Source organism: Clarias gariepinus, chromosome 13 (genome assembly GCF_024256425.1).
Source record: "Clarias gariepinus isolate MV-2021 ecotype Netherlands chromosome 13, CGAR_prim_01v2, whole genome shotgun sequence".
Taxonomy (NCBI): domain Eukaryota; kingdom Metazoa; phylum Chordata; class Actinopteri; order Siluriformes; family Clariidae; genus Clarias; species Clarias gariepinus.
In genome coordinates this window covers 29647914-29664736 of record NC_071112.1, presented here as the reverse complement: position 1 = coordinate 29664736, position 16823 = coordinate 29647914, and positions in this window count along the sequence as shown.

Sequence of the window (16823 nt, the reverse complement as noted above, 5' to 3'; positions counted from 1 at the left end):
CACACACTGTAGACAACATGTGAATATCTGTATTCATCGATACGTGTGTATGGATGTACAGAGAGAAGAAGGAAGTGTGTGTGTGTGTGTGTGTGCATGCATGCGCGTGCATGCGTGTGTGATGTGAAAGGCTACTTTGGAAACTTTCTGATAATTGGCATCTTAAAAAGGGGGGCCTCATTTTTAACTGTGTCACCATGGCTGGTGGATGACAATTAATCTGTTTTCCACTGTTTTCTTGGCATCTGTGCCAATTACTTTATATGCTAATATATGTAAATTACCAAACATTTCAGATGCCAGTAACAAGTAGGCCTACGCATGCGTCGCGTTTTTTTTTTGTTGTTGTTTGTTGTTTATTATTTATTTTTCGCATTAAACAAAATCAGTATTCTGCCGTTCAGATTTCCCAGGATCGCGTTGAATAAAATATAGAAGTATGACTAGAGAAGAAATCAAGCTTTTTAGAGATAATCATCATCATCATCATCATCATATTAAAGATAACTGGTGCTCTATATAAAAAAGCATTTTATTAATATATAAAAAATCTACAGTCAGAAAAAAATCTTTTTGCTTTTAAAACACATCTGAGCTTTTTTGCGCTGCTTGATTATGTTGTGACTTTATTATTAATGTTATTATTATTATTATTATTATTATTATAATGAGAAAGAAAGAAAAGAGCGACTGATAAAATGTGGCTTGAATAAAACGTACTTAAAATGTCTGGATCTTTCCACTCAATAACATAAAGAGCTGTAATTACCAGCACTTTATATCCTCCTTCTGTCTCTTATAGACGCACTGGCGTATCTATCTATCCATCTCATTCCAGGCAGACGTCAAGAAAGCGACTCGACTTCCCCGAACTGTAGATGTCACTGTTGTATACGGAATGGATGTTTCAGGCTTCGGTCTCAGGTCCTGAAATGGACGAGACTCAAAAAAATGCGATTTCAATTTTTCTAATTGATTTTTTTTTCTCCACAAGGTAAAAGTAAGTTTGTTTAGAAACATAAAGTGTCCAGAGATGCAGCCGGAGCGTACGTCACAATTCTCGGATCTTTATTTACTTTGAAAACGTAGCCTGGTTTAGACGAACGTCAGTCAAATTAAATCTGTTCAAAGTTGCATTTAAAGTGTAAGCATATCCAGAAGAATCATGAGTTACAGTATGGCTTATGTTATAGCAGGTATAAACACATTAAATGTTTCATCAAGTTTAAAATAAAAAAAAATAAAAATAAAAGAACAAGAAATCGAAAGAACTTGAAAGACTTTCCTACGGTGGAAAACCTACTGCTACAAAAACGATACAGAAAGTCCCATATTAACATTTACACTTTTTTCTATATAACTTTTTTTTTGTAATATAGTTAACAAAAAATATACTGTTTTACTATTATAACAACATCAACGTATTACAACCTAATATGATTAATATTAACTGGTGCAGCCGGGAACACTCTGGTTATTCAGACCAATCAGATTCGCGACTTCAACAGCACTTTGGTGTAACAAAGTATAAATAGTGCTATTATATATATATGTTACGGAAAAAAATATAAGGAAATGCTAATAACATGAACAAAATAACCCGATAATGACACAAAAGTATCCAAACTTCAGCTGACCCAGATTAGACTGGTTATTTTTTTATTTCTGTTTTATTTCACCTCTGATTCTAATAATTAACACATTAGCATATTGTTAAGGATGACAAGAAGTGGAGAGAAAAAAAAAAAACCCTGATAACTGTTAGTAATGAGGACACTCGAGGAAAGCGTGGCACGCAAATGTGACACTGTGTCAAAATAAAGTTACTGCCATGAAAACGAGTGCAGTCTTCCCTTAGACATGATATCTCATATTATTCAGATACATTTCCATCTTGACACACACATTCACACTTACACTTAAACCAAGTGTATAAATGATGTGCACTTCACAAGGTCCAGCCTCAGCTCTTTCTCCCCAAAAAAAAAGTATCTTTGATTCATCTGTTATCACTTTGCTTTCATCTGTGCATTACATGCGGTGTGAAATTTCACCCCAGCACCAGTAATTAAGGTGAGCCTTGGAGCTTTGGAGAGCAGTGATTTGCAGCGATTATCAAGTACGAGTGCTGGAAAACGACCCCGCTGTGACCTCCGGGGCGGGCTCGAGTGCTACCGAGTGCAGCCGCTGCTTATTTAATTGATCTCCGCTTCTACACGTTCAAACATCGTATTATGACAGAACAGAGAAGCACCGGGCGGGTTTTCTTTCCCCAACGTGTCGGAGAGGCGATTTGTCGCGCGGGTTTTGACCTGATGGCTTCTCGTGACGTGAAACGTCTCGCGTCTCAGACGAGTAATGAATCTCAGGTGGTGAGATATTAGCTGGAGGAGAGGACGGCTATAAGAGTTTCTCGAAGCAAGCGAACGTACCTGTGGCGCCCAATGTGATGATGTTCAAAGGAATAAAACGCAAGGAGAAACGCTTGCTGGTAAAGGAAAAAACATCAAAGGTGGGGTGGGGCGATGGAGCGGAGTCGCTGTTACTACATGGAAGATTATTGTTCTTCCTCCTTAAAAACTTATATATATATATATATATATATATATATATATAATAAAGTTGCACTTGAAATCATTAATGATATCCCTTAAAACCCAAGCGGCACAGATACGTGCCGGCAACACAGCATTGGTCAATTACTATTAAAATATATATATTTGCTTTTATGGAAGCATTTCCGGTGCTTGCAAACGGGGCTTCAGACTTCAAACTGTGCATTTGGGTTTTTAGATATGTCAGATAGAACAAAATTTATCATTACTTTTATAAAAGGTAAAATTTACCACTACCAGAATTCAGAATGACGTCACAAAAATTTAAAACTCTAAAAATTAGTACATTATTGTCTTTTTTTGGCCACAGGATGAACTGAAAACAGCAATAATAATATGTGATAGTGTGTATCTCTGGTATTTCTTTGCCTATGCGACCCACTTTTTCATTTCTTACGCAGTCATGTTTGTACAGTTGGTTAAAATGAACTAAAACTCAGCTCATCATATCACCTAGGTTGTGCTGACAAAAAAGGCGTCACTCTATACTGCACAATCCTGAGCCCTATATACATTTCATGTCTGTATACAAATAGGATCCCTATATAAACAGTAAAACAAATAATGCCTAAAATGCTCTGAGCTTTACTACACGCTCTCTCTGGTTTTTTTTTTTTGTTTTTTTTCGTGTGTGTGTATTAGTAAGAAACTGTGGCGGAAAACCCACTGTCTGCTAAAAAGCACTGGAACTGGAGACTCCTTCCATAAACATTAAATAAACATCTCCATATAAAGTACCATATCATGTACTGTACTATATCATCTGCCTGTTACAGTAGAATCGGTTGTTACTATAGAAACAACATTTTAGAACAAGTGCATTAAAATCACCCGATTGCTACTGTAGAAAAAAAAAGTAGCAATGGAATTAAGTCTAAAGGAAATGTACTGTTTTACTCAGTAGTGGAAAAAAAACAGAGAGCTGCAAAACGACGAGCGTCGTGCACCGTGAATAAGAAAGAGACGGAGCGGCGGAACCGCGATGCTGATTTCAGTGACTCATTCTAATGCATGACATGAAGATTAGGAGTCAGTGACGGCAAAGCGCCATCTGTACGGCGGTCGAGGTATGTGGATATACAGTACTGTACGTTCCTTCTCTCTCATAGAGCGTCTGCACGGTGAGGTTACTTCAGGTGGACGACTAAGTATAAAGATATTACATTAACAAAACAGCAATAATCAGGCTCTGAGCTGAACAGAGTTCTGTAAAGTATACTGCCTTAACAAATCTGGGGTTTGCCACTGTATAAAGTTCCAATCTAAAATAGAGAAGTTCTTGATGTAACTTTTGATGAAAAGTGACACAAAGCAAATTGTTCTGTAATTTATCCAAAAAAAAAAAGTAAAAAACATCATTAAACGCTGGTGTTAGGAACTAGACGTCTTTTTGAAGTGTAGTGGTTTATAGTGTCACCGCATAAAAAAAAAAAATCCACAAATCAGCACTCACAAAGCTGAAAAGTGTCATTGTAGTGTAGGTGTGTAACAGGGTCCGCAGCGAGAGGGTGTGATTTAGGAGATGAGCTGAAAGTGTTAATGCGACACACCTGTATTTCACATCCAGTGCCCTATTTATGGTCTTGCTTCTCTCTCTCAATCTTAATCCAGGTCTGCCACGTTCCCTGAGAGCACTTACAGCTCAGATTTTTCTTCTTCTTCTTTTTTTTTTAAAAAAAACATTAAAATATATACCCGAGCACGTTTTGATTCTCCAGTCTGATTGGTCAGATGTTTATTTTCTCTAACGGCGCCTCTGATAGCAGTTCTGGCTGCGAAACTAATCACTAAGCTTAATTTTTTACAGACGTATTTAACAACATGATCGTTTCTGCAGTCAGGGACTTACTGTATACGACTGGTGTTCAACATACACTAAGTATTTACGATTTATGTCATTGGCGGATTTCTTTGAGCAGATCTATATTTATCATGCATCTGATACATAGTTTGCTAGTCTGAGCAAATGAAGCACTGATGACTTGCTAAGGACTAAAAAACTTCAGGACATGATCTGGTGTAGGGCTCCATCGTTGATTTCTTTTCTGTACCAGCATACTCCACTATGAGTTATGACTCCTCACATAGGCCATCCATATACAAGATCTGTTCAGGTCAAACCGGGACTTGTTATGAACATTCTGGTGAATGAAGATGGAGAACTGATTAATAACCGCAGGTAAACATCTTGGTTTGATCATCAAAGGTGTTCTGTTGTTGCTGGAAAACTTCTTTACCACTTGCAATGTGAGGAGATGAGAGTTACAGAGCCTCAGCTGGGAGTTATAACCGCATCCCCCATGTAGAGTCCTGACCTTGTTCCAAGCCACATGTTTTTGGCCATTAAGGGAGTTCCTGGGAGGCCGGCGTTTCAGACATGAAGCAGAAAGTCCGATCATGGCTCCACCGTACTGAGAACGCTTTCTACATTGATGGTGTCCAAGCACCAGTGAAAGACTGGGATAAGTGCATTAGTGTAGCAGGGGATTATATAGAGAAATAAAGGGAGTTTTTTTACTCTCGTAACTGTGTTCAGTCATTCTGCACAATCAAAAGTCCCGGTTTGACTTGAGCGCTCCATATACAGTATGTGTGTCTGTATATATCTACTGTATATATAATTTCTCTGTCCAGCAGTTATTATAATTATATTTTTATGAATCCAATAAGCTTGTAATCCATACCTCCAGTAATCAAGGAACTAATAAACCTGCAGCTTAGTGTCTCGTAGCAGGGAAAGAAGCACCCGATCCATCCTTAATAGCCACGAAATATGTCCAAGACACTTATATGACTCCTGGTGAATGGAGCTCGGTTAATACACACTTGGCTGGATTTACATAAATGAGAACCTAATAAGGTTATGGACATTCAGTCCAACCTAACCATGCAAATAAAAGCCTACAAGAGACCCTCAGAGCGCATTATACTGTATGGTATTTAAATGCCGTGCTTTTGTTACGATTTCTTTACTGTTTCCCCACTGAGTTCAAAACCATGACAAATTTCCAAGCCAAGCAAATTGTAATATTCTGCTTATGTATATACAGACTCCTGCTGATTAAGTCTTTATCACGAGTGTTTATCCTGTAAAATACGTAGCTGTTAAGGAACTCTTCAGGTATTCATTTGAATAGAGCACGCCGAATGAGTGTTTCTCTAATTGATCCCCAGGGAAACTAAAACGTCTACGCCCAGCAAACATGCTTTCCCCAATTACGGTCACTCGTACTATTTTTTAAATCGAGGCCAGGCAGGCAAACCTGCGACGACGGGTGAGCTACAGCTACAGTATGTCGTGTATTATATGGGATAGAGCGAGTCTGTGAATGTGTTTGTCTTCACAAATCACAAGTCTTATAGCACAGCAAATGTGTAGATTATTATTATTATTATTATAAAAATCACACTAGATCATTCCTTAAAGATTTATGTAATGTACAATGGGCTATGCAAGACGATAAGGTTCTAAACTACATTTTTTAAAACCCAGATTTTCTCACAATTCCCTGATTCGACAATTTCAACTCATGAAGGAAATCGGTATCGCTATCTTGTATCTTAGCTGTGGCATTATCAAATCCTTTCCATTTTGCCTAATGTTGCTTATGTGACTTAAGACAGATCGCGTCATGTCATGTGACGCTATCAATGCAGCCGATTTGTAGCGTAAATATAGACATTCTATACACAATATAGATTTTGGTAGATTTGTTTTGCAATAAAAGTACCATTTTTGTTACTTCTAACTTATCTACATTATTATTCTTTTAAGTTTCAAGCTACAGAATAAAAGGAATAGTGTGTGGAGTGTGAGAAAGGCAGAGCAGTGGTCTCTGTAGGACATGGCACGTGGAGAAGCGATGATTGAGCGATGGACAGCGAGGGACTGATTACCACTGGGGTGTCTCACCTGCTAGCCCATCATCGTCTCAGCCCAACGCCAAACAGGTGCCATCCGCGAGTATGGAATGGCATGGAGCCGTAGCGTTGGCCTCCAGAGCCGGTGCTGCTACAGTGCCCAGCTCAGCTCATGAGTAAGGGGGCTAGAGGTCAAACCCATGCCTCCTCACTCAGTCTGAACTGAGAGTTCTGGCGAGCCAACTAATGATGGATGCCCACTCTCTCTCTCCCCTCTGGCCTGGTGTTGGGACACGGGTGCTCGAACAGCTGGCCTGCTCCTGCCCGCCTGGACGTGACAACCTTGGCACTTTATTAGTGGTGCCCGCCATGCCAGCTGATCCTCTCACAGGGTCCCTGTCATGCTGATGTCTTCATCGCTAAGCAGAGCAGACGCCCGCTCCTGGCAGCCGCTGGAGGTGACAACAAATCCAATTATCTCCCCTCCATGGTGCCCAGGCAGCCTGGGCCGGTGTAACAGGGACGGGGACAGGCAGTGCCCTACTACCTACCCCAGCCAACCCCCTCCACAGATACCCTCTGTGGTCATGCGGTCTGCCAATTCAGTCAGGTGGGACAGCGGAACAAATGCAGGACTCCTGAGATCCAAGCCAGCCACGAGAGAAGGAGCGACAGAAACAGGGGGCGAAAGTGAGAGTGCAACGGAGGCAAAAAAAAAAATCTTTTCAAAGTCACACCGAAAATGTGTCAGCAGAAAAGGTGATGGTGTTAATTCATAGCAGCTCTGTTCTTCTCAGTCATTGTTTAGGACTGTGAACCTAGCGAGCTTGCTAGAGACACCGGATGCTCATGTGAGAAACGGCGACGGGAGGGATAGAAACCATCTCGGTTTAACTTTGATCGATCTGTCTGATAGAAGTGAAGTTAAAAAGTTAGCGCGCACAGAGACGGAAGGCACGGCGAGTGGTGTTGCACTTCAGTCAAGGTGTTTTCACTAACAGACAAAACAATTCCACGCAGACGTGTTAAACGTACACAACACATGGTATTGTTGTGAAACTTTCCCAATTCAGATGCAACACAAGCCAAAGCCTTGCACACATGTTGATTGCTGCTTTCTAACTGGGGATATGAGTGGGAGAGAGCGGACATGATAGAGATTTCGTGGTTAAACTTTAGGAAATTAACAACATCCAAATGTCCCCCCCGCTGCCCCATCACCACCACCACCACCAACACATGACATTCACATCATTTTAATTTTGTTCAATTTAATTCCACTAAGCTTTTAACAACAATAACCAATTAATACAGTAACGGCAGCAACTCTTAACAACTGTATATGGTTAATTGTAACCATGTCCTCGATTGTGAGGTTTCTCTATCATCATCATCAGGTGATTTTAATGATTATTAATCAGTCACTCTAGAAAGTTTGCTCATATACCCGTCTGATGTCTGCGTCTCAAACACGCGACCTATAACATGATTACGATGAAGGTAGAAGTTCTTCCTAGTTGCTCTCGAGATGAGATTCCCCCTCACTCAGACACCAGGATGGGAATCACACTTAATAAAGCATCCAAATTCAAAAAAAGGTGGAGGGATGAGATGCAGAAGAGCAGATATTTGAAAGGGAAAGGAAGGTTCTCGCTGGATGAAGCCCCCCGATAAAAAAGCAGTGACTTGAGGGCTTCATGATATTCAGATGAGCCTCAGAGCGGCTGACTGGTGACTCGGTGCGCTTGAGCGTAGAGTTGGAGGACATGCCCAAAGGGAAATGCAAAAAACGCTGATGGACCGGCTCATCCGACGGGCCATTTCCAGCTGAGGAGACGGAGAAGAAGATGACTCTCCCTTCCGTCATATCAAAATATGAAGCGTAGGAGTATTTCAGGAAATGTGGACGTACAGTAAAAATAGCCTTTTTCTTATATGGATTTAAACACCTACTTAGATAAAACTTCAAGGTAAACACATCCCAAAGATTTTTAAATATTAATTATGACTTCTTATCAATTATAATCTCATAATTTGTTCTTTTTATTAATATTATTGGTTTATATTTGTGACACAGACTTGTGCCATAGCCTGTCTTTACATGCCAGGTTGACTTTCTTCCACCTCCTTCCATCCCTCCCTCCCTCCCTCCGTCGCCATCAAATGATGAAGAAAAAGAAGCAGGAAAAAAAAAAACCTCCTTCCTGTGAATCTGTAGGTCACACCTCTGACTGCACTGATGGGGGTAAAGTAGAGCGATTAAAATGACAGGGAGACAGATCGAGTGTGACACATCAAAGGGCCCGGAAAAAGCTGGAAAACTGAGCAGCGCAACCTCGCCTCATCCCCCTCTTCAGCAGGGGGGAGAGAGAGAGAGAGAGAAGGAGAAGAAGAGAGACAGAGAGAGAGAGAGAGAGAGAGAAACAAAGCCGACAAGCATGCACCGCATGGTCAACACGAGCACCCAGAGACCCCCGCGTGCTCCCGACGGCGCAAACACCCGACCCAAACACTACACGGCCAATGATTACACTATACACGCTCGCGCACTCTGAGGGGCTAATTAATGCTTTAATATGCAAATGAGCGCCACAGTAAATTACACAGCTGGCAAATATGCCTGTTTTGCCCCTGAAAATAAACCAGGAACCGAGCAAGACTGTTTGGATCGGGGGGCAAAGAGAAAAACAGAGAAAGAGCACGATTTCTTTTAAAGTTTTTTTCTTTCTTTCTTTTTTTTTTTAAAGGGACGATTTTAGAGTTGCCATAAAAGAATTGTAGTATTTTTAACCTTAAATGTTCCGCAGACATCAAACCGCATTGGTAATATATATCTGTTGTGTCATATATCATTCTTTCGCTTTTCATCTTACCAAGGACTCTCCTTGTCGGTCTTCTTGGTCCGAAAAAAGTTACTTTAGGAAAAAAAAAACTAAACAAGACTTTTATCATATATGAATGATAAGGCATTGAAGATGCGAGTGGAAAACGAGTTTAAACGCACAAGACGTCTTAAAATATACTTATACTGCAAGTTTCCCTGATTCATTCATTCATTTACTCATTCATTCATCTTTACAAAAGCAAGGCTGTGTGAGTGCATCTGTCCTATAACAGACTGCTGTAACGTCTTCTCCGTTTTAGATTACATGATAAAGATGATACTCCAGTGATGAAAGATTTACTACATACTGCATCATTAATCAGCGTGATCCAGAAATTAGGATCGGTCTGTGCAGAAAACAGCTTTGAGGTAGTAAGATTTTTTATTATGCTTTGTTTACATTTTATTCCTTCCCAATTAGGAATGTTAATGATTAACCAATAATCAATTACTTTATGCTAAAAATGTTTTGCATCATATTTCTCGGTAGCTAAAATATTTATTCACTTGTACACCACAAGAGGGCGGTTCATAAGATGCACGGTACCAGGCAATGTTTTTAGCTGTCTTGTTTTTGGATAAGAGCAAAAACTCAAAATCAGATTTTTTCTATATTTTAATATTTGATACATTTTAATATTTATAATTGATTATTAATTGTTAATGTGTTCTTTCTACAGTTCAGAAAAATGGGTGAAATTTGCAACCATAATACCTAATACCAGAACTACAGCTTCTGTGGTTTTTCTGTGATTTTTACATCATACCTGAACCATAGCATCCTCCTATTGCAGCGCTCACATTCTGAGATTATAAGCAACATTCCCAGTGTTAATACCCAAATTAATAAATAAAACAATGTTCAGTAGGAAAAGGAATCCCCAGGGAACACCCAATACAATATATTGACGATGCCAATTTGATATGTATTGCGATTCTGTTAATATCATGATTCAATAAATTTCTCGATTCTATATTTTTACATCGAATTGCCACACAAAGGTATTGCAATACATATATTACTCAGATGCAAAACAAAAAAATTCATTTAATCAACACTGGAAATTTTACTATGCACATCAGATTATGTGTTCCTAACTCTTAAATAATTATTTCATAGTGTGCTATTATTTATTTTATATATATAAAAAATCACTGTGTTCTGGAATCCTGAGCCTAACGATGTTTTCGTCAGATTTGACATGCTTGTTATTTTTTATTATTATCTTTTTTTAATAATATGTTTGCTTGATTTTATGATTTTAACAAACGTGAATGTGGTAGCAGGATATGAATGTAGCAAACTGAACCAATGATTTTGTTAGGGGTTTATAGGATATACAGTAGAATCTGCAATGTAATGCTTGATGATACAGTATTTACAAGTTGTGTGTCAGGAAAATAGATTAAAAACTTCCACGCAATTTAGTTACTTTCTCTCCGGATTGCATTGTTTATTACCTCCCGCTTTCAGGATGTTGAAGGTCCCGGGTTTAGATTTGTTCCGGAGCCATTGCAAAGTACGCATGATTAGCATGTCGTACACTTGGATAAACTTGAAGTATACAAATGTAATAAACAACAGCACAACTTCTAAAGTACAAAATTACAGTACAATCCAAACTGCTCAACATAGGAGCTAAACAAGCTGTGATGGTGTTAACCGAATGAAGGAGTGGAAGTGAAGTGAGAAGTCTCAGAGGGCTAATTTTGATGAACACCTGACTGTTATTTTTCTACATCTTGCCTGTTTTCGTGCCCCAAGAACCTGCCAGGAAACGATTCGAAGGATGTAGCGCTATGATACTGGAGCACACTTTTAGCTCCCATGTACACACTAACTGAGAACGGTACACACTAACTGAGAACGTTATTCACAATCATAGCATCGGTTTAAAAAAAAAAACTGCAAGATTGCATTAGCTGTAATTTTATCCATATTTAATGTGAGTATTGTAATCAGTGCTGCTAACGTTGCTGATATCTGCAGCCAACTTGTACGGTTTTTATGTGTATGTGTAGGTGTGGAGTCAGGGCTCAGGCCAGATGAGTCCACGCATTCAGGTAATTGGGTTTATTTGTGTGGAAATAGTCTATTCCATAATTATTGGCACTCTACAAGGAAATAGTATATACATTGAAATTAATGTCCTTTTCGAATTTTAAAATAAATTCTTTTTTTTTTTTTGCATGGCGTTGTGACTCGCAGCTGTAAATGATTCTTTAAATAAATCTAAATACAAACTATCCGGGCTCTTTAGACATAAAAAGAGGCAGACAGGTGTTAAAATTACCTGTGACCTGAGTAATGCACGATATAAAATCTATTATAAAAATACCAGAATAATCAGAATAATCAGAATAATAAAAGGACATGCGAGCACACATATTGTAAGGAATGGTTGACTTTGGCAAAAGGTTAAAAGTTGCAAGTACCTGAATGATTACACTTGCACACAAGATAAAAAGAAAAAGTGAGCCACTAGAGAGGGTGTGATTTAATTGTGCATAAGGGTTCTGCGGGTTAACACTAAGCAGATTTATAAATAGCTTTGTTAATTCATAGCGTTAATTTGTTTTTGTTTAGCTAGTAAGATAATTAGGTGTCTTAGTTAGCTAGTTAGTTTTGTTCATTTATATTGTTAATTTATGCTGTATGTACTGTATGTAGCACCTTGTTCCAGGAGGAACGTTGTTTCGTTTCTCTGCGGTCTGAACTGTATAGGGTCGAAATGACAATAATATCCGTCTTGACTTGACTTGATATATTCAAGTATTTACTAAATAATTGTATATATTAATAATCTTCACAATATGCATTTCTTTAATGACAGGCAAGAGGTGCAGGTTGTTAATAATAGACTTTAGAGTGTTTTTTGGTTTTAAACCTAGCAAATTTATTCAGAATTGAATTCCAGTGATGTGGTCACAAGTAGGAAGAATTTTATACTGAAATGTTTTGCATCAGGCCATGAGTCTTTACAAACAGCGTTAACATTGTTAGACAGTTCAAATAGGGGTTAGGGGTAGCTCAGTGGTTAGGGCGTTAGACTACGGTTCAGAAGGTTTCCCACAACCACCAAGTTGTCCCTCCAGAGCCCTTGAGCAAGGCCCTTAACCCTGAACTGCTCAGATGTATAATTAAATAAAAATGTAAGTCTGCCAAATGTAAATACAGGAGTTTGTTTTTGGGGTGCCAATATTTTTTATATGACTGTTTAAACAATGAAGAAAAAATGGGGGGCAAATTTTTGTGCCTGAAATAAAGCTATACATAGCAGTTTATGTGCAACATTTCCATGAAAGAGAAGAAGGGTGCCAATAATTCCGGAGTTGTCTGATCGGCCCAGGATCAGTTGATCTGTCATCAGTGGCATAAATAGAGGGATGAGGGATAAACAGAGGGATGTGCTCTCCTTCACTCTCTCTCTCTTCCTCACTTTCTGTGTACACCCACTCAGCTGCCTTCATCAGAGGTTTAGAACCCATGACCGTCCTGACACCCCGTCCCCACACGTCCCTGAAAGTCTCTGAGCTCCAAAGACATCATCTCTCCAAAGCCCACTTCCTCTTGATCTTGCTTCTCATGATAACTCCCGCACATACATTATGTCTCTGCGAGCCTGAAACCCACACCAGGTTGTCTCTGACTACTTCCATACTAATGTTCCAGTAGCTAACACACACACACACACACACACACACACATATCCACAACCCCGCAGGACTCATCCCTAGCTGTGGATGATCCCGATGAACATCGTTCACTCCTCATGTCGACATCGTCCTCCGATAAGAAACGCAAACAAGAAAACGAGGATAAACTACCTTGCTACAGCCACTGCTAGCTTGTCCTTGGAATCCTGCTTTTCATAAAACTCCCTCTATGAATATTTTAAACGGGTAAATAATTAATAATTCACGCCAACAAGGGGCCGATGATCAAATGAAGCCGAGTGTCGACACGCATGCCAAATCAGACGCTGTAAACAAAGACCTGAGGACCGACGTTTTCTCCTCGCAACCTTCCTCCCTTTTTAAACATGCGCATCCCAAATTGCGTCACACGCACATACACATAGACACACACACAATTTGTATTATACACATTTTTTCTGAAACATGATTTTTTTCCCCTCACTCTCTCTCTCTCTCTTTCTCTCTCTCTTTTTTCAGGCCAGAGGGAATTCCACAAAACCGAATCTCTGAAACACTCGATCTGATCACCCGCTGATTTCTGATGATAAGATTTACTTAATGCAAGTGTCACTCGTTCTGCTATGTTGTGCCTTGACCTAGACAAATCCCAGTAGTGTATACACACTCACACACACCCTCAAACACACATCGAGCCAGAGTAAAACATGCCTACATAAAATGGCTTAAAGAAATAGCTTGGTGGGATTAACACGGTTTGCTCTTTACCCTCAATCAGACATGACTTCAGTTTTGTACTAGCTTTAAGCTACTAATAATAGCTAGCTAGCTAATACTTATTGTAAGCATATCTTACATTAAATACTGTATATCCGGCAAACAGGGTCTGTATTAAAACTGCACTGTTCGTGTAACATTAAAAATTCAACATTCTTTTATGGTTATTTAACCACTGATTAAAAAAAGAATTGCTAAAATTTGCATAAAAATATATCATTAAGTAACTAATCTAATCGGGTGGCCATCTTGGATAGTGTGTGTGTGAAACAGTTTTTTAGTGGCTTCTCTATACCATTACTGATTAAGAAACCTTTTCCTTTTTTTACATTGCTATGATGGTATCTACTTAAACTTTTGATTATCTTGTTCTTGTGATGTAAACAGTCACGTTGCTACGACAACAGTCTGTTAATATGACAATCATATCCTGGCTATGCTAATTCACGAAAGGACTGTTGTTGTTTTTTACTTAGTTATTTTAATTTAATGTTACTCAGCCAACCATCATATTATTATAATATAATAATAATGCCCTTATCCAGAATGACGGATGCTTTTATCCATCATTGGCTGGATCCTTACACTGGACTAGGTTACTTACTAACTAAGTAACATCAATCACACACTGTTGAAAGAAATCTATCTATCTATCTATCTATCTATCTATCTATCTATCTATCTATCTATCTGTGGTGCGAAGGGGAGGGGTTTAACCCCTACCCCTAATGTAATCTTTTCTGCTGATAGATAAATGAATATTAATACATGGCTAAATATGTAAAACGAAACGAGTATGAAGACTTCAAGATTTGTGGGTGTACGTAGGGAACGTTCTGTGCGACAGAAAAAAATGTATATATGTTATAATGTACTGTTGCGTTTCAATGCCATTTAAATATGCCACCTTTATAAATCACAGATGCTACGTCTTTCTTAAACATTATAAAGCACAACTGATTGACAGGGAAGGAATTCACCAAAATACATCAGAAATCCAAAATAAAACCGTTCCCTTTCCAGACGAGAGCGAAGGCTTTGGAGTGTGTTTTAAAGTGAGCGTTACTTTCCTTGGAGAATTTAATTAATGCTTTAATATGCAAATAAGTTAGAGGAGATAAAATCATGACAAACAGATGGCAACTGAGCTTAATTATTTTTTCCCCTAATCGAGCTGGGGCGTGCATTAAAGCCACCGCATCATGTTTTTTTTTTTTTTTTTTTTTTTTTATAAGGCGGGGGTGTGAGGGGGGGCTTTCACAGTCTTCTTGTACTGGCATATCTGGCAGGTCTGTGAGTATTGAAGCTGAAAGTTTGGGTTTTGAAACTTTAAAAGAGAACATCTTAAACTGAAACAAGTGATTATAGGGTTACAGACACAAGCTGCATTGTTTAACCATTAAAACTCCACACACAGGCTTAATTTTAGTATTAGATTTTAATTTAATCTAATCTCATTGCCCGGTCTTTTACAGACTAGAAAATTTGGTGTCACTATATTTCAGTGGTCCTGCTATGGATATTCTAGTGGAAACATGGCAGTTAAATAAAATCATAATTTTGTCAACAGTTTACAACCTTGCACACTTTTCTCAGTTTTCTATTGGCTGCCATTTATGAGTTATTCTTCTGTTATTCTACTGTTGTGGCTCTATTAAAATCATGCAACAATTTTCATGAGGACACAAAGTCACTTATTGCAAAGTGCTGTTGTTGGATAATATAAATATATAAATAGTATATACAGTAAACTGACAATAGAATATAACATTGTTATTGGTTTCTTTGCATACACTCAAAAAAATAACTTGTTGAATGAACGTAATTAAATTATGGAAAGAATTTCCACCTGATTTAATGGCTTTCTTTCAACATTAAGCAATTTTGTTGGCCCAACTTAATGTTCTTAGGTTCAGTCAAATTAATTTTATTAGGTTCATTTAACTTATTTACTACAGCTGCGTCCAACATAATTTAATACTGTTAACATAAATGAATAGCGGTGGTACAACACATTTTTCAGTTGTAAATTAAGTTGATCCAAGTCAAGTAAATTTAAATTTCAAGCCCTGATCAACAGAATTCTGTGAAGGAAGGAAGCATAAGACAAACGCGATAAAACGGAGATTTTTATTTTACACCAGCAGCAACTTACAAATAAAGTCTCAATTTGAAAAGATGTACAAAACATAAAACACCACAAATAAGTATTGATCATAGAAAAAAATTAACACCAACATAAAGTTTTGTACTTTATAACTGTCCGTTATGACTTTTAAATATGACCGTTAGAGACGGTTGGTCAGGAAACTCCTGAAGTCAGATGCAGACAGGACACTTTCACTCACAAACTCCTGTGAAAAAATACAGAGATAGATATTCCATTAAAATTCATGATACTTCATTTATCAAATGAACAATATTTATACTTTCTTCCTCTCGCTTCACAACTCATGAGAACAGACCGAAACCAGAACCGAACCGCAGATTAAGCACGCGCATATAACCCTCGGTATTTTAAGTGTGATTAAAAGTACAAGAAATAGCTTAAACCAAAATAACGTGACTAAACATCGCTAAACAGCAGGTGACATTTATGTTCAATATTTTGTTTCTATTTAGAAAGATGGGAATTAATTCCTGCTTACCTTTTCCACACGCCCGCCAAACGTTTGTCTTCTCAACACGCTGTGTTCTCTTCTCGCGATGTCTTCTCGCGATATTTTCGGTTATGCTATTTCCGGTTTTCATAGTGACAAGATCTCTTTGGTTTATCTCAACATGATTAAATCTAATGCATGTTAAGTTGTTGAATTTCATGTAAATACAACATAATTTATTCATGTTCATCTTGGAAACATGAAATTATTATGTACAAAACACATATTACATTTTAGTACATGTAACAGGTAGCCATGTTCATTTTTTTGAGTGTATACAGTATCCTGATTACAACATGGCAGCTGCTTCCAGCTAGTCCTGTCATACTACAACATGTCAGAGATTGTTCTTCAAGTGGTGCCTGGCAT